General features: G+C 34.8%; 1 non-coding gene and 1 pseudogene across 1 annotated transcript; both read right to left on the minus strand.

The window, feature by feature from the left end:
• Positions 1-2,348: 2,348 nt before the first annotated feature.
• On the minus strand, positions 2,349-2,455 carry LOC147925353 (small nucleolar RNA R71). Its single transcript, XR_015585571.1, has one exon. It is a non-coding gene; the product is annotated as a small nucleolar RNA R71 (small nucleolar RNA).
• A 10,978-nt stretch (positions 2,456-13,433) lies between these two features.
• On the minus strand, positions 13,434-17,250 carry LOC147925354 (uncharacterized; annotated as a pseudogene).
• Positions 17,251-17,503: the final 253 nt, after the last annotated feature.

Consider the following 17,503-nt stretch of genomic DNA (forward strand, 5'->3'; position numbering starts at 1 on the left):
TCCCTACAACCCAAAAATACACAATTTTAGAACTTACACGCACAATAAATGAAAACGTGAACGGCAGGATTCGAACCTGTGCGGACAAAGCCCACATGATTTCTAGTCATGCCCGATAACCACTCTGGCATGTACACTCTTATACAATAATAGACCTATCCATATACTATTCTTTTTCATAAATGCTGGTGTTCAGTGATAATTGTGGATGAGTCTACGCATCACTCACTCGATTTATAATTGATATATCATAGTTTTTGCGGTTTTTAACCATGATATAATGAGTCTTTTAGAGTCTTTTGATTTGTTTTCTAGGATGTTTTTGAGTCTTTACAGGTTTTCAAGGATTTTGGCACGAATGGAGCAAAGTGGAGCTATTTGGATCATTTTGGAGCAATAATCCGGAGGAAATCAACTTGGAGACAATCAAGAGTGATGGTGTCGTTCGACACCACCCTTGGTGTCGTTTGACACCACCCTTGGTGTCGTTTGACACCACCCTTGGTGTCGGTCGACACCCCTTTTTGCGACAGAAGAGCCAAGTTTTCGAAGTTTTACAAATCTGCCCCAAAGTTTTCCATATTTGCATCATTAGTCCCTGGACGTGTTTTAGGAATATAAATAGGATTTCTAGGTCATTGTTTACGTTTTATTTTTCCCTACAACTTTTGAGAGAAAACCCCGAGAGATTTTAGAGAGCTTTTAGAGAGAAGAATCAAGACTCCTTCAGAGAAGATTCAGAACTCCTTTACTTCTTCTTTTAATCTCTTAATGATATCTATTTTATTCATGGTTTTTGTTTCATTAATCATGTCTGAGTAGATCTCTTGTTAGGTTCAGGGTTTTTCATAGGGTATTTATGGTTTATTAGATCTGTTATTATTTAGGATTCATTATCTTCTATGATCTTCATCCTTGGTTGTTCTTAATGCTAAATCTTTGATTAGTCATCTGGATTTAGATCTTAGGATTGTTGATTGATATGATATTATAATTGATTTTTCTAATAAAACCTTTGATGAGCGAAATTACTTCATACAAAGAGATTTGATTTTGTAATTTTGTGAACAATCTAAACTTGTTTTTAAAGCTGATTTTTAACCTTGAATTTTACAAAGAGATTTGGATTTTAGGGTTTTAAATTTGGGTAATATTTGCAGTGAGAACTGTTTTATTTTACAATTGTGTTTAGAGTTTTAGATCTGATTTTAACTGATACAATCCTAATATATTAATTTAATTAATATTTTATAAATTCCTGAGAATTTCCCTAAACCTAGCGTTTTTAATTCCTGAATTTACAACACTTTTTAATTTTGTTTCTGCATTGTTTTTAAATTAATATTTTGATTTAGCATAATTAAAAGATTAATAAGTCTATTGTGTGATCTAGAGTCTCCGTGGATTCGACCCCTAAAATACTACAACTGCAAGGTTGTTAGTACCACTAGGGTATTACAATTTGAGCATATCAAATTTTGGCGCCGTTGTCGGGGACTCTTTGATCTACCATTAGATTTGAGTTTTTAATTTCGTCTAAATTTTTATTTTTATTTTCTACTTACACGTTTTTACTTTTTTTTTCTCTTTGGTGTTTCAAGTGCATGCCTCCTAAGCCTAACACTAGGAACAATAAGACTGCTCCAGTTGTGACGCTTTCGAACCAAGAGCTAGGAAGACTTGAGCGTGAAAACCAAAAAGCAGCTAAATCAGCGAAGATGGTCAATCCGGTCATTCTGAGAGTTGATGAAGCTGGTGTGTTGAGAGATCAAGAGGGCCACTTGCACAATGAGCAGGGCCAAAAGCTTGATGCTGAGGGGAATGTGAGTGCTGAGATTTTTGTCGACGAGGAACATAACCTTGGTGTCGATCGACGCCAACAAGAGGGTATCGATCGACACCCACCTCCAGCAGACGTACGTGGAGCTGCCAACCACGTCCACAACCCCGTTCGAAGACAGGATCAAAACCGGGATCTGATCAGGACTATTGCAGACTTCAACAGAACTGATTTGATGTATGAAAACCGCTCTGCAATTGTTTCACCTCCATTTCCTAGGAAGGACTTTGAGCTGAAGCCTGCATACTTCCAGCTAATTGGACAAAGACCTTTCTCTAACCTGCCAAATGAGAAGGTTTTGGACCATATTGAGCACTTTGAAGACTTGGTGACTAGTATCAAGGCCAATGGAGTAACTGAAGACTACATCTACTGCAAGCTTTTCCCATATTCACTTGCAGGAGAAGCATCTCAATGGTTGAAACATTTGCCAGCCTGTTCTTTGACCTCTAGGCAACAAGTGAAGGCGGCTTTTCTCAACTACTTTTATGATGATGCCATGTCCGATGAGCTAAGAGTCAAGATGTCCTCCTTCAAGCAAAGACCAGATGAAGCTTTCAAGGCAGCTTGGGTAAGATTCAAGGCATATCAAAGGGATTGTACACACCATGGCTTTTCAAGAGTGCAAGGCTATGATGCAAGGCTATAATTGAGATGCCTTTGATTGATTCAGTCAAGTTTTCTCCTGGGATTAAGCGGTATGTGAAGAGGATGGTCACTAATGGTTTGAGTCCTGAGGAATGAGCTTTGCTAACCAAGGATGTCAGCTCAATTCTCTTGAATCAGCCTCCACAGAGAAGGAAAGAGAGGAAAGAGAAAGTGGTTGTATCTGAGAAAGTGAGTGCAATGATTCAGAGTAGAATTGCAGAGAAATTACCAGATCCTGGAAGCTTTGTACTTGATTGCTCTATCTCTGCAGGAAAGTTTGCTCACTCACTTTGTGATCTCGGTTCTAGTATCAATTTAATGCCACATTATGTTGCGGTGAGACTTGGGATGACAGATTTCAAGCCAACTAAGATCTCTTTTATCTTAGCTGATCGATCTAGAAGGATTCCTGAAGGTCTTAGAAGATGTTCTGATTCTGATTGGAGATTGCATGATTCCCACTGATTTTGTGGTGTTGGAATATGACAAACAGCCTAGTGATCCTCTTATCTTAGGACGCTTTTTCTTGGCTACAGTGCCATTATTGATGTTAACAAGGGACACATATCTCTATGTGGATGATTTGGTCATGAACTTTGAGATGGACAAGCTGAGAAGAGCTCCTACTATTGATGGTCAGACATTTTCTGTGGAAATTGCTTCTGATGATGATCCGCTCATAGAACTTCATGATGACATTACTGCTGGGTATGTCAAAGAGTTGGAGACTGCTGAGAAAGTGAGCAAGCAAGCTGTTAAGCTTGAAGATTGGAGTGGAGATCATCTAGTCAGTACTAGAGATCATGATGAGGTTCTGATCCATGACAAGTCGTTGGTAGATGACGTTTTTGTATTGGAAAGACGGATTGCTGAGGTTAGTTGTAGAATCGTTGAAGAAACACGAGTTGCAGGCCTAGCATCGATCGATGTAGTTGTAGCATCAATCGACACACCTCTACGAGTCGACCCAGACTTGTCCAAAACCGAAGATTCTCGAGTTGATTCCTTAGCTGCAAGTCTTAGACCAGTTGTAAACCTGGAATCTAACCATTCCACAGTCAAGAACCCACAGGTAAAGCCCAGGTATGCATCTTCTTCACCCAAACCTTCTCCATTCATCAATAGGACTTTCAAAGATACAAAAACAGTTTTGCAGTTAACCAAGCCACGAGATTATCGTAGAGCGCTTGTTTCTTGTGTTGATGATTTTGCAGGACATAAAAGAAGCAAACCCATCCCTAAATCCCACCATGGTCCTGTTCCTCATGTCCTTGGTAGACCTCACTCTTGTACTGCTTATACACCACCTTGGATGAAGAGGACATTCTCTCGGAAGCATGCATTGCCATATTCTGCTCCACCCGATGCCTGAGCTTCAACACAGTCAAGCTAATGATTGAAAACAAGCGCTTAGTGGGAGGCAACCCACTTCTAGGTTTTTCTTTTCCTTTTGAGTCATTTTTCTTTTTGCATTGAGTCAATTTGTGTTTGAAATTTGTTTGAAATTATGAACTATCTATCTATCATGTTGCTTTTAACTTGTGTTTGAGTGCTTCTTAACAGAATAATCATCCAAGGATTGATCCAACAACACATCAACACAACTAACTGCAACTAACAAGGAGTTTCGACTAACAAAACACCATTCGTGATGAGTGTCGATCGACACTGAAATGGTGTCGGTCGACACCAACTGGTATCCCGAGAACAGTTCATCTTTTCATTACAATTTTCAATAAGTTTTTGTTTCTTTTTGCTTTCCTCTTACTTGAAAACACTGGGGACAGTGTCGTTTAAGTCTGGGGGAGGTTAGTACTAACTACTAACAGAGTTTTTGTTTTTAGTGTGTCAAAACCGATTATTTTTTGTTGAGTCAAATTTTTCAAAATTGTGTTGGGGACTATAATTTTTCTTTTTAGGTGTATTGCCTTGGTTGATTAATGTTGCAGATTGAATCCACTAATCCGACTAATGAAAAATTCAATGGCTGACCAGTAAACCAGAGACATCCAAATTTCCAACAGAATCCATAAAAGCCTGAGGTAACTTATGCACTTTTCTTTTTACCTCATCAAGGAGATTGATGTTCATAGAGCTTGACTCCTTGTTCATGCCTGACGAGTTAGATTTTCAAATGAAAATGGTACTCCTCTCCCTTATTTAAGTTGAAAAGATTACTCCTGAGAGTTTTGTTAGAAAAAAAACAAGAGAATAAAAGATGAGATGATTTTGATCAGTTTAGAGGAGGAGGTAAATTACCTATGACCTCATTATTCTACTCTTGAGTCAAATGATCACACAAAGCTTGGAAGCGAGGGGTAGATAAATTACCGATGACCCCATTATTCGCCTACACCTTTGAATCAGAAAAAAAAACAAAAAAAAAACAGCAAAGCAAAGCTCAAAGGAGGATAAGAATAGAATAAGTCTGGGAGAGAGAAAGAGTACCACATGTTGTAAAAGTTATATCTTGCTTGTTATGGTATATTACGGGAATGAGTCTAGAAGGTTCTTGATATTGATCAAATTGATGAGACCCACCGATGAAGGTTTAATGGAGAAAGTAGTGGAATTTGGTTTGAATTTGGGATGCTACGAATGTCAACGGAGAAGTACATGGTGGTTAGATTTGGATATATTTGCTAAGCATATGGATTATGGTTTGAATGATCATGGCATTACCTTAGAGAGAAAATGAGTTTCTATGTTTTCAAACCTCTTTCACAGGTCTAAATTTATGTTTTGCTTGAGGGCAAGCAAATGCTAAGTTTGGGGGAGTTGATATATCATGGTTTTTGCGGTTTTTTACCATGATATAAGGAGTCTTTTAGAGTCTTTTGATTTGTTTTCTAGGATGTTTTTGAGTCTTTACAGGTTTTCTAATATTTTGGCACGAATGGAGCAAAGTGGAGCTATTTGGATCATTTTGGAGCAATAATCTGGAGGAAATCAACTTGGAGACAATCAAGAGTGATGGTGTCGGTCAACACCCCTTTTAGCGACAGAAGAGCCATGGAAGTTTTACAAATCTGCCCCAAAGTTTTCCATATTTGCTTCATTAGTCCATGAACGTGTTTTAGGAATATAAATAGAATTTCTAGGTCATTGTTTAGACCTAAGCTTTATTTTTCCCTGCAACTTTTGAGAGAAAACCCTGAGAGATTTTTAGAGAGCTTTTGGAGAAAAGAATCAAGACTCCTTCAGAGAAGATTCAGAACTCCTTTACTTCTTCTTTTAATCTCTTAATGATATCTATTTTATTCATGGTTTTTGTTTCATTGATCATGTCTGAGTAGATCTCTTGTTAGGTTCAGGGTTTTTCATAGGGTCTTTATGGTTTATTAGATCTGTTATTAGTTAGGATTCATTATCTTTTGTGATCTTCATCTTTGGCTGTTCTTAATGCTAGATCTTTGATTAGTCATCTGGATTTGGATCTTAGGATTATTGATTGATATGAGAATATAATTGATTTTCCTGATAAAACCTTTGATGAGCAAAATTACTTCTTACAAAGAGATTTGATTTTGTAATTTTGTGAACAATCTAAACTTATTTTTAAAGCTGATTTTTAACCTTGAATTTGACAAAGAGATTTCGATTTTCGGGTTTTAAATTTAGATAATATTTGCAGTGAGAACTGAATTATTTTACAATTGTGTTTAGAGTTTTAGATCTGATTTTAATTGATTGAATCCTAATTTATTAATTGATTTAATATTCCATAAATTTCTGAGAATTTCCCTAGACCTAGCATTTTTAATTCCTGAATTTACAACACTTTTTAATTCTGTTTCTGCATTGTTTTTAAATTAATATTTTGATTTAGCATAGTTAAAAAATTAATAAGTCTATTGTGTGATCTAGAGTCTCTGTGGATTCGACCCCTAAAATACTACAACTGTAAGGCTGTTAGTATCATTAGGGTATTACAATTTGAGCATATCAATAAGCCAGACAAAAAGATTAGAACCACAACGATTGTTCGGCTCTCTTTATGTTTCAAGAATCATAATACATTTTCTGAATTTGAAAACAATTTTTTTGAAGAGCTCCTTTGTTGATGTATTTTACATCTACTTATCTATCTGCATATAATACGTAGATGTGGGCTATGATTGTTTATATTATTGGAAAATTAAGGCATATAAATCGTGGAAGAAAGTGGCAAAGGGTTCTTCACTACGCTTGTAGGAACGTTGACGATTCCTAAGCACTGGCCACGAGCCTTTAAATATAATTGTGCATATACAACTTTAATTTGATCTTTCAAAAACACTATGATCATATGGGTTTTTAAAGCATAGAATAGAGGAAATCTCAAAGTATTTTTTTACTTAGTGTACTATAAAATCATAATTGTACAAACCTAAAACATACCAATCGAATAAAAAAAGAATTCTATCAAAAAATTTCGTTTAAGTCTTATTTCTTGCAAGCGTGTATTGAATAGATCCAATATTTTTAAAAAATAAAGTAAAGGTCAAAACGCTATAAAACCCCAACATGTGGGAGAAAATGATTTTTGAAAAACTTTAAAGATAATTCTGCAAAAATCACATCTCAAGACTTTTGATAAACCTCACGGCAACTAAATATTCCAGTACATGCTCGTTAAAGGAATCTTTACGTCCGACCTTGATGGGCTAAACTCAAAAGTCAATACACCAAATTCAAAAGCCATACCTCGAAGAATTCAAGAGTTGTAAAGAACAACTTCGCCGTCAAAACAAGAGTTCTGATCTCATCTCTTCCACCATCTCCGCCTCCGTCAAGCACTATATCAAGTTCTAACTGATAATGCCAAGCTCCTCTCGTATCGGGCTACACTCTAAAGTCGAGTACACGTGTCGCATCCTTAGAAAAGTCGAGCTTGATGCTCGCAACTACAAGAATGAATACTTGGAAGATAAGCCGAGAACTCTTCTTGCACCAAGTCAGCTCATTTGCAGCTTACTTATTTCACAGGTCGTTCAAAGCTTATCTCGCAGTTCTCATGTAGCTTGCTTACTTTGCAGCTCATTAGTGGTTTAATTACCTAGCAGCTCATCCATGCTCGCTTATCTCACAGCTCTCGTGCAATTTTCTTATCTCGCAGCTGGTATGCAGCTTGCTTACTTTGCAGTTTATATACAGCTCATTCGCAGCTTGCATCTCGCATTGCAAAGTTAGCTTCTCAGGGAACCTTGAGAAAGAAAAGATTTCACCCTTCATCGAACATGCGGGACTTATTGCTGGAGGGTGATTTAGAACTATCCAGTTAACTGGAGATAGACCAAGATACACCAGATTCGGTCAACTAGCTTATTGGCTTGGAAACTATTAAGCCCGATCAACTCATCCTCGATAATCGGACGGTAAACCATCTTATAAGGGTATATGGAAAATATTGGATCAAATCTACCCAAATATTCTCAATAACGGGGAAAATGGAATATTTCCCCTGGGGAACAAGGAAAATAAACATATTTTAGAAGCAGCCTCTCTATGTAACGAGGAAGACACTTCACTGAAGAGGGCAGACTCCCACAAAAGACCTCAAACACCATCTTTGGTTCTGATTCCTTCTCACTTGTACGTAAGCAGTCTCGACAAGGTGCAGCTGTAACACTAATAAAACCCTAGTTCGCCACCCATCTCACTTGGTGAAGCTCGAGTTAGGATCCTTTTCTAAAACCAGCCAAAAAAATCATCTCGGACATTGAGGTAAGTTCTTTCCTAGTTATTGACCTAGCTTGTTTTGGATCCGAAGACAACGGTCTAGTAAGGACGCATCAAAGCATAGAAGCACTATCCATTTTCTTCAATTAAATAACCTCCTCGAAGAAGCCGGAGCAAATCTTAATCTCAACCTCAGCTCCCAAAGTATCAACCTGACTATGTCGCAAACAGAAGCAAGACTAAGTTGGCAAATCAGACTCCCTCTACGGTTACAAACCCCTAAGAGTAATGGATGAAGTAAGCTTTGTATAGAAAAACATAGCAATTCAGAGGATTCCAAGATCGTTTTTCAACTCCGGGAACTATGTAATGGAATCCTTGGTTGGAGAACCCATAGACTTTGAGCAAGTCACTAACTGACTTCTTGACGGAAGATGTTGCTACGCTAGGAGGGCCCCTGAAAGGATTTTATTTGGGTGGAGTGGACGCTTTTCTAATAAATTTGAATCCTGAACCCAATCATCGAGAGAACATTCGTGTCGATTTTGAAGATCTCGGCTGACGCAGAATCAAGGTGACTCTCTAAATCCAAAAACAATTATGGACATCGCCACACCCGTGATGCGCCTACTAGTAGCTGGGTAACGGCACATCAAGGGTTATCACTACCCGACAACAAAGAAGTCTCATCGGAGATGATTAATTGATCAGTTCGAGGAAGTAACACATGTCAAGAACCGGATTTTTGTTGTTTACACCGAGCTAATGGATTCTTTCACTTCCCGAGCTCCGAGTTCCATTTCCTCTCAACGAACTTGGGGGGACCTATTGTAGGACGGTGATTTAGCACCACCCGGTTAACCCAAAGTAAACCAACACATATCGGATTCGATTGGATAGACAAGAAGCTTTGCCCGTAAGGCCAGTTAAGTTAAGGAAGGACGTTGAAGTTTGTCTCCTCAGGTGATCAACCAAATTGTTCATCGACTTGAGGAGTAAGGGAAGAATAAAGCTAAATAGATAGAAGATATTCGCTACTTGAAGAGAGATGGAATGTTTCCTTAACGGAGTAAGAAAACCCTATATATATATATCAGAAGTTAGATTTCTCGCGTATAAATAGGAGACGAGAAGGCTCTGATGTAACATCCCGAGCCCAATTTTGGGTGGGTGTCGATCAACACAAGGCTACTGTCGATCAAATTTTGGGTGGGTGTCGATCAAATTGTGGTTATACGGGTTATTTTGTAATCGTCTGGTGTAGCTTGGTTTGAGTTTTGCAACCCTAAGTCTCGTTTTTATAGGCGTGAGCAGCCTCTTTCCTTGCGCTAGTGGTGTTTGTCGCTTTTGAGAGAGAGAGAGATTGTGAGTTTGATCATGAGAGCAATGGGAGCTTTGAGGAAAGTTAAGAGAAACATAAGGATCTTTTGGGGGTTGTTAAAGAGTAGAGAAGGAGGTTTCATGGTTGTTGGTGTCAGGGAGATTGTTGTGGTGTTGTTCCTTATCTTGGTCCTAAATCTCTTTCTAAATCAAGGTGAGTGTATGACCATGCCTTATCTGAGCAATTTGGGTTTGTGTGATTTGTTTTGGTGATTGTTTGATTGATTTCCTTATGTTTTGTGTGCTTTTGTGGTGTTTGTGTGGATTTGTGTGGCTGTTCTTGGATGTATTGTCGTGGAAGATGATACGGTGGATATTTAGGATTGATTGATGGAGGAGATCGTCAATGGAGATGTTGCAAAGTTCAGGTGTCGATAGAAACCATCTGATGTCGAGAAAGGAGTCGCGTTGCAGAAGTGGTGCAGTCTGGTGGTGTTGTCGACCGACACCAGTTGTTGATATGTTGGAGATGATTAAGTTGTTTATGCTTTTGTTGTGCATGTTGTTGGCTGATTGTTGTTTTATTGTTGGTTGGATTGTGTTGTTTGGTAAGTTGGTTAGTTAAGTATTATGGGTGCTTGAATTGATATATTACTTTTTTGAAAACGGATCGGATTGTTTCATCTGAGAAGATAACTCTTTTTGGTACTCAAGAACCCTAAACTCAGCAGCTACAAAGAAAACCCTAGTTTCTTCCTTACGAAAGCTAGTAATTCTTGTAAAGAAACTGTTGGATCAAAATTTTCAATCAATAAATATCTCATTCAATTTATTGAGCTGGTGTTAACCGTTCGGTTTACAGTCCGCGCAGATTACCCTCGCACAACATTAACTTATGATTGACATGATTGTAGATGTATCATATCATTAAGTTCTGACGCTAACATATTGGATTTGATTGGTAACCAAAACAAAGCTTTATAAGTGGTACTGTTTTCAATTTTTACCAATCACAAAAATTTTACCAAAAACTTTATTAAAAGTTCTACTCCCAGTTTTTTTGTACATATATATATATATATAGATATTTACAGTTTTTTTGTACAGTTTTTATTTCCAGCTTTCTTAAAGCTTTGCACTATTCCGTAACAGCTTACAGCTTTTCTGTACAGTTTTGACTATGTTACCAATCAGACCCATTATTATTTTTTATTGAATTGCAAAAAAATAATCGAGTTGTATGAACATTACTTAATGTAAATATCTATATATATATATATGTATATTCTAATCCAAAGAGGATATTTATTTTAAATAATATAAACCATGTCTTTGCTTTACCCTCGAAGTAAGAGAATTATTTACCATATCATGAATGTCTCTATCTTATATTTCTTCTGGGTTTAAATATGCTTCACACGTATTATGAAAATGTATAAATAGTCTATTATATCCATACTTGATAATTAAAGTTCATAAATCTTTAATATTTTATTTATTTAACAAAGGACAACTAAGATAATTTCAACTAAAAAATACATTGAAAACAAAAAATGACAAGTAAATTAAAACAAAAATTATGCCTGACAGGTAAAAAAAAAGGGAAGGAGTAGTATTTACTACGATTACATGGCCGAAGGGTTAAGCCGAATTTTCAAGCTAATAATATGTTCATTAGTGGATGTATTTTTCTAAAATAACATTTTTCTTTCACTTAAGTCATTTACATTATCATTCAAAAAAATTAGTAAACTATTTTTAAATTTTAAATTTTAAACACTTAATGCCGCCAATTCTTTTGGCACCTTTTACAATGCATTCGTCACTCGCAAACATCTATTCTCTCTTCACCTTTTATAAGCTAATATGTAATATGATGATTGAGATAGTATTTTTTTTTTTTTTTTTAATATGTAAAACTTAATCTATATAATAATAACAATATGAATAAATGCGAACAACATTTACGATTTTTCGTTGTATCTTTTTGCAAAAACATTTATATATATATATATATATATTAAAAGTCATACAGTTGTATCTATTTATTGTAGAGATGTGTCTTTTACCAGCTTTTATTCATATTTTTTCATCACAATTTTTTGTTATAATAAGTGTGTTTATTTAAATAGGCATTTATTTTGAGCTCTATATATTTGTCTCTTCATCAATAACTAACAAATCATTGTTCGTTAAAACAAATTTTCCGTTTTATGTTGAATCTAAATAATTTGAATATTAATATCAATATTCAAAATTATTCTATAATCTAACTAAAATTTTAAACTGTTGGTTACAGGAATATAGAAAATTAATAAAACTTAATATATAATTTACACTTGCGTATATTTATTGTAACTTTCGCTAAAAACTATTTTAAAATTAAAAATTATTTTCTTTCTTTTTTAGAAGTTGTTTATTTTAATTATAATTTTTTGCTGATACATTTTTACTATTATTAAATATATTTCATAATTATAATAATTTATTAGAAAATTAGATTTACTCATTACAACCATTAGTTCAATATTCTCAGTTAGAATTACTTTTTCTTAATAGTTTTTTACTTGTACCTCTTTACCATAATTCTTCATAAAATATTTTCTATTTATAATACTTTAAACATTGTTTTTTGCAAAGTTGCGTCTCTTTGGCAAAAAAAAATTATTATAAGGATTCATTTGATAGTTGTGTTTTTACTAGCAGTTTATATTTAATGTATTCAAACTATTCTATTACTTTTAAATGATTTAATAATATATAATTTAAAATTTAAAATTTACATCAGTTTTTTTTTAAATACTTCTTCGCGATATCGCGGTGGATCTGAATCCTAGTAATAAAAATAACAAGAACACAATAATTCAGCATTGCATAATAGTAAGAAAACATCACTTACATACCCCAAACAAAAAAAAAACAAAAACAAAAAACTTTAGCTCCTTCGAGGACATGGTAGCGATGATGATGTTTAAGACACAATCCTCTGTTTTGGAAGTCTGAGTTTCCAATTACCCATTTATGTTTAAATAAATTGTATTATCAATTCATTAATAAATAACTAACCTACTGAGAATGTAATGAGTTTAGTTGCACATAGCAAGTTACCTTTTTATTATGAAAAATTCTTGGGTTCAACCACTCTTATTCATCCCCTCTTAATTAACCAATCAAAATACAACAAAACGTCATGTCATATCATATTTATAAAATAAATCAAAATTAAAATAAAAAGACAAAACAAGTTAAGGAAACCAATTCTATAGATTTTTTATTAAGGAAATTATGTTGGTTTAGGTTTATAAAATAATGATTAGAATTTAGATTTTACAATTAAACAAAATCATATGTCGGTTTGGGTTTACAAAAATTTGGTTAGGGTTTAGTTTTTACAATTAAACAAAATTATATGTCGGTTTGGGTTTCCAAAAGAGTGGTTAGCGTTTAGGGTTTAAATTTACAATTAAATGAAATTATATGTCGGTTTGGGTTTACAAAAGAGTGGTTAGAGTTTAGGGTTTAGATTATACAATTAAATGAAATTATATGTCGTTTGGGTTTACAAAAGAATGGTTAGGGTTTTAGATTTTAAAATTAATCAAAATTATATGTCGGTTTGGGTTTATAAAATAGTGGTTAGGGTTTAGATTTTACAATTAAAGAAAATTATATTTTAATTTGGATTTATAAAAAGAGTGATTTGAGTTTAGATGTTATAATTTAAAACTATAATATTAAATAATTTTAAAATTAATGGATATACAAAATTTGTTTTCTTAATCAATAATTTGTTTCCTTAACTAACAGAGGGTGAATCCAAGAATTGTCCTTTGATTCACTACAAGAAAAATGAACATTTATAGCACGGGGTTTTCGCTATAATATGTAGCAAAGTAGATACAATACTTGCAGCCACATTTCTCTCCACATGCATTACGTCTACGTTATGCCTTACCGGAAGATCCTAACCAACACATACAAGAACAAAACGAAATTTAGATAACTCATCCTCGTCTACTTCTATTTCCTCATCTTCATCCTCAGATGAATCAGTGGATAAATCCTCACTATCAGACATTATTCCAGTACAATCTGTACTTTTCCTCCTACGGACAGATTTTTTCAGATTTCCAAAGTCATTCTTGAAATTTTTCAGGTTTTGAGAAATTTCCTGGCCACTTAATATCCTTCCCTTTCTCCCACGTTCAGCTTTACCATCAAACCACGACTTATTTCCTCTGAAACTAATCGTCCAAAGCAACATTGCCTTCAGAGTAAAAGTAGATTTGCTGAAGGCATCATATATCAACTCTCCATTGTTCCAGAGATGAATTAGATCCTCTATAAGAGGTTCTAAGTATACATCAATGCTATTACCAGGTTGTTGTGGTCCAGGAATCAGTAGCGTAAGCATGATTTTCTCCTTTTTTCATACACAAATCCAGTGGCAAATTGTAGTTTACTAGCAAAACAGGCCAGCAACTATACTTGGTGTTCTTCATATTGAATGGATTATATAAATCAATCTGTGGAAAGTCCAAGCCAGATGTTTCTTTCTTCAGCTGCAAAAGAAGGATACTTGTCGTTCATATGATTCCAAGTAACTGAATCTACAGGGTGTCGAAGTTTTCCATCACTGCTCTTGTTAGTGAAATGCCACCTTAAGTCCTTGGCCATTTTCTCTGATCTTAACAGTCTCTTCAGCCTTGGTATAATCGGAAAGTATCTTAATACTTTCTGTGGAACACCTTTGTTTACTTCACCAGTTTGCATGTTAGTCTTCCACCTAGAAGTCTTGCATTTAGGACACTTATCAAGCGTCTTGTACTTTTTTCTGAATAGACAACAATCATTGACGCATGCATGAATCTTTTGGTAACCCATGTCAAATGATTTCAGAATTTTCTTCACCTCGTACAGTGATGTGTGTAGCACATTATCCTTTGGTAACATCTTCGACAATGTTTCTAGCAGGTCATTGAAGCTCTTATCAGACCAACCATTCTGTGACTTGATTCTGAACAATGTTACTATAGCCTAGAGCTTACTATGGTTGACACAACTTGGATACAAGGGTGTTTCAACATCTGCAAGTTTTGCAAGAAAATCATCTTCTTTCTTCTCTTCACCCTCTCCACTATCACCTAAGTCAGCCATATTACCAAACTCGTCAGCCATATACTCATCAGCTGCTTCATATAACCTAAAAATCTCATCATTCCACTTGTTGAATCTGCTGTCACTGTCACCTTCAACCGCTGAATTCAATTCTTCATGATGATACCATACAGATTGTAGCTTATATGCCTCATCCATTCCCCTTATAACAAGGTGATCAACTACAACACTTTTTGAGTGACGATCTATATTACGACAGTCAATGCAAGAACATATAATCAAATCAACGTCTCCCAAAGATGCAGCCACATCTCTTACAAAATTTGAAGCCCCTCTCACATAAGCAGGATCAGCTCTTCATTTAAGAATGAAGAGAAAAAAAAAATCCACAAACACCTTTTGAAAACTTTAACATCTATATATATAATTACATATAATACCTGGAAAGATGCACCCAATTTTTGTCCAGCATTATATGTTCTAAGCTTAATTCAAACCTTTAGTATCCTTAATATCTTTAGTATCCTTAATATCATATCATAACAGAGTTAATGAAGAAATCTTATAACAAAATAACTCCAGTATAAAACTAAATCGCATATATCAATATAGACAACAATTCAAAAAGATATACCAGATCAGTACACTATGTCAAAGACATATCAGACATTTTTCAAAACAATCACACCAAATAAAACAGAAACCAAAACAATACTACACCAATAGTTATTTTCAACAACACTTTATACAAAAGACCATTCAGACACAAACTATCATAAATAAACCACAATAACAAGACAAACACATTCACAGTAATGCTATAAATGAATCAGAAATCAAACACACAACATAACAAGGTAAGACATTGTACCAACCTGTCGTATGATTTCAGCAAAATAGTAGAGTTGCTTCAGCTATCCAATATTGAAATCAGCAAGACTTGCAAAAAAGGAATATTTGAATTACTATATGATGAATAAATTAGGTTGGTTCGACATTGCATTGTATCAAACAGGTCTAAGAATGAAATCATGAATGTAAATTATAACCTTGCAACTTAAATGCTACAGAAGCCTATGAATTAAATCTGTGATGCAGAGAAGACATTCAACAATGGATAAACATGAGTAAAATTAGCAGCTTGGCAGGCATACTTACAAACACACTCTCAACCTACCAATGGATACTGTGATACTAGTTGGTTTGTACCTAGCATGTGCTATATTTTAAACTTTCAATCAGAAGGGTGTGGAAGTTCAACATTCAACAAAAAAGAAAGAAGAAAGAATCTACTAACCTGTCCTGTGAGTGGAGATAAAGAAAAGCTTGAAAACTCCTTTATTGCACTCATCAACACTTGCAAAACATAAGTATAGCAAGAGTATAAGATTTATGAGGAAATCAAACAAATAAACAGATTTGAAACAATCACGGTAAACAAATAATCATCAAAACATGTTCTTAAATTAGATACACAACCTATATGTAAAAATGGTAGAGAAGCTTTACTCGGATAGACTAACTAAAACTCAGATCTTAAACTAATGTTCTTAAATCGGATACATAACCTTAAATTTTTGTTCTTTTATTTGAAATTAATTTTCACATACTACGCTTAAACAAAATCGCAAAGCCTTTCACATACTACACTTAAACAAAATCGCAAAGCCCTTATAATGAACAAATCAACAGTACACAGATTGAGCAAATGTCTAGCATGTCCAAAACAACTGTGAATTTATCCAATTTCTTGACGGAATCGAAACAAATAAACATATTTGAGCTTCAATCGAAACATATGGATGCAAAGAAAAGAGGAAAACTATGAAATCACATAGAATCGTTGTTTACAATCAAAGGAAAAGAACCCATAGTAAAAGAAAGAAAGAAAGAGTAAGAGGAAGCAAGACATGCTTTCGATTCAAGCTCAAATCCGAGATATGCGAAATTAGGGTCGGCGGCTAAAAGCTTGGTTGTCGCCGGTACTTTCAAGGGTGTTTCCGGCGAGTTTAATTTGTGCCTGGTGAAGCAATTTGAGGGTCTGAGAGAGCGATTTGTGGGTTTGATTTGGTGGGTCTCACAAAAGCTTCGAGAGCGGACTAAGTGACTTTAGTTTCCCTGTTAGTAAAATTTTTTTCACATCGTTTTAAAAATGCTATGCTATAATAACACAATTACTAACTCATCTACGATAGCATTGCAGTAAATCGTGCTATAATGTAATGCTATCAATGCAAGTATTTCTTGTAGTGATTATATACACTGAGCCTCTTTTTTTTTGGGCATCAGATAATAAAAGTATATGCCGACACAAACACAAATGATCACAATGAGAACAACAATTGCTACGATGATATCGACAAAGATATCAACATCCAATGATCCTACTTTCTTGCTCTTACGTTTCTTCTTCGAACCTGCAATTTATTTAAGTCTGTTATATCATATGAAATTTAATTTATTAAAGGATTAAGAATCTCTATTTAAGGAAAATAAAATGAAGCAATTTTATTTAATTTAGAACCTTTTTTACTTTTGCTTGAAGAGCTCTTAGAAACTGCTGCATTCGTAACCACCTTAGAGCCATCGAGAGCTTGAGGACCTGAAGCTTTGACTACATCTTCAACAACGGTCGAAACCGATCCATAATCATTCGTAGCCATAACATAAGTTTCATCTTCATGTCTAAAAATAAAGAAAGCAAAATAATATATGTATCTATTTAGTTGCAACCAATATTTTTTATTTTTAGTTGCAACCAATATAAAAAAAGTGAACGATAAGATTATGAGATGTTCTTACTTTGACACATAATATGTTGTTGAATATCCGGAAATTAGAGCGAGAGAGACGAGTACGAGGAAGATGATGATAGGAAGATTGGAAGCCATCAAATTCGTACGTCGGGCGGACGTA

This window comes from Camelina sativa, chromosome 16, assembly GCF_030686135.1.
Source record: "Camelina sativa cultivar CO46 ecotype springtype chromosome 16, ASM3068613v1".
Taxonomy (NCBI): domain Eukaryota; kingdom Viridiplantae; phylum Streptophyta; class Magnoliopsida; order Brassicales; family Brassicaceae; genus Camelina; species Camelina sativa.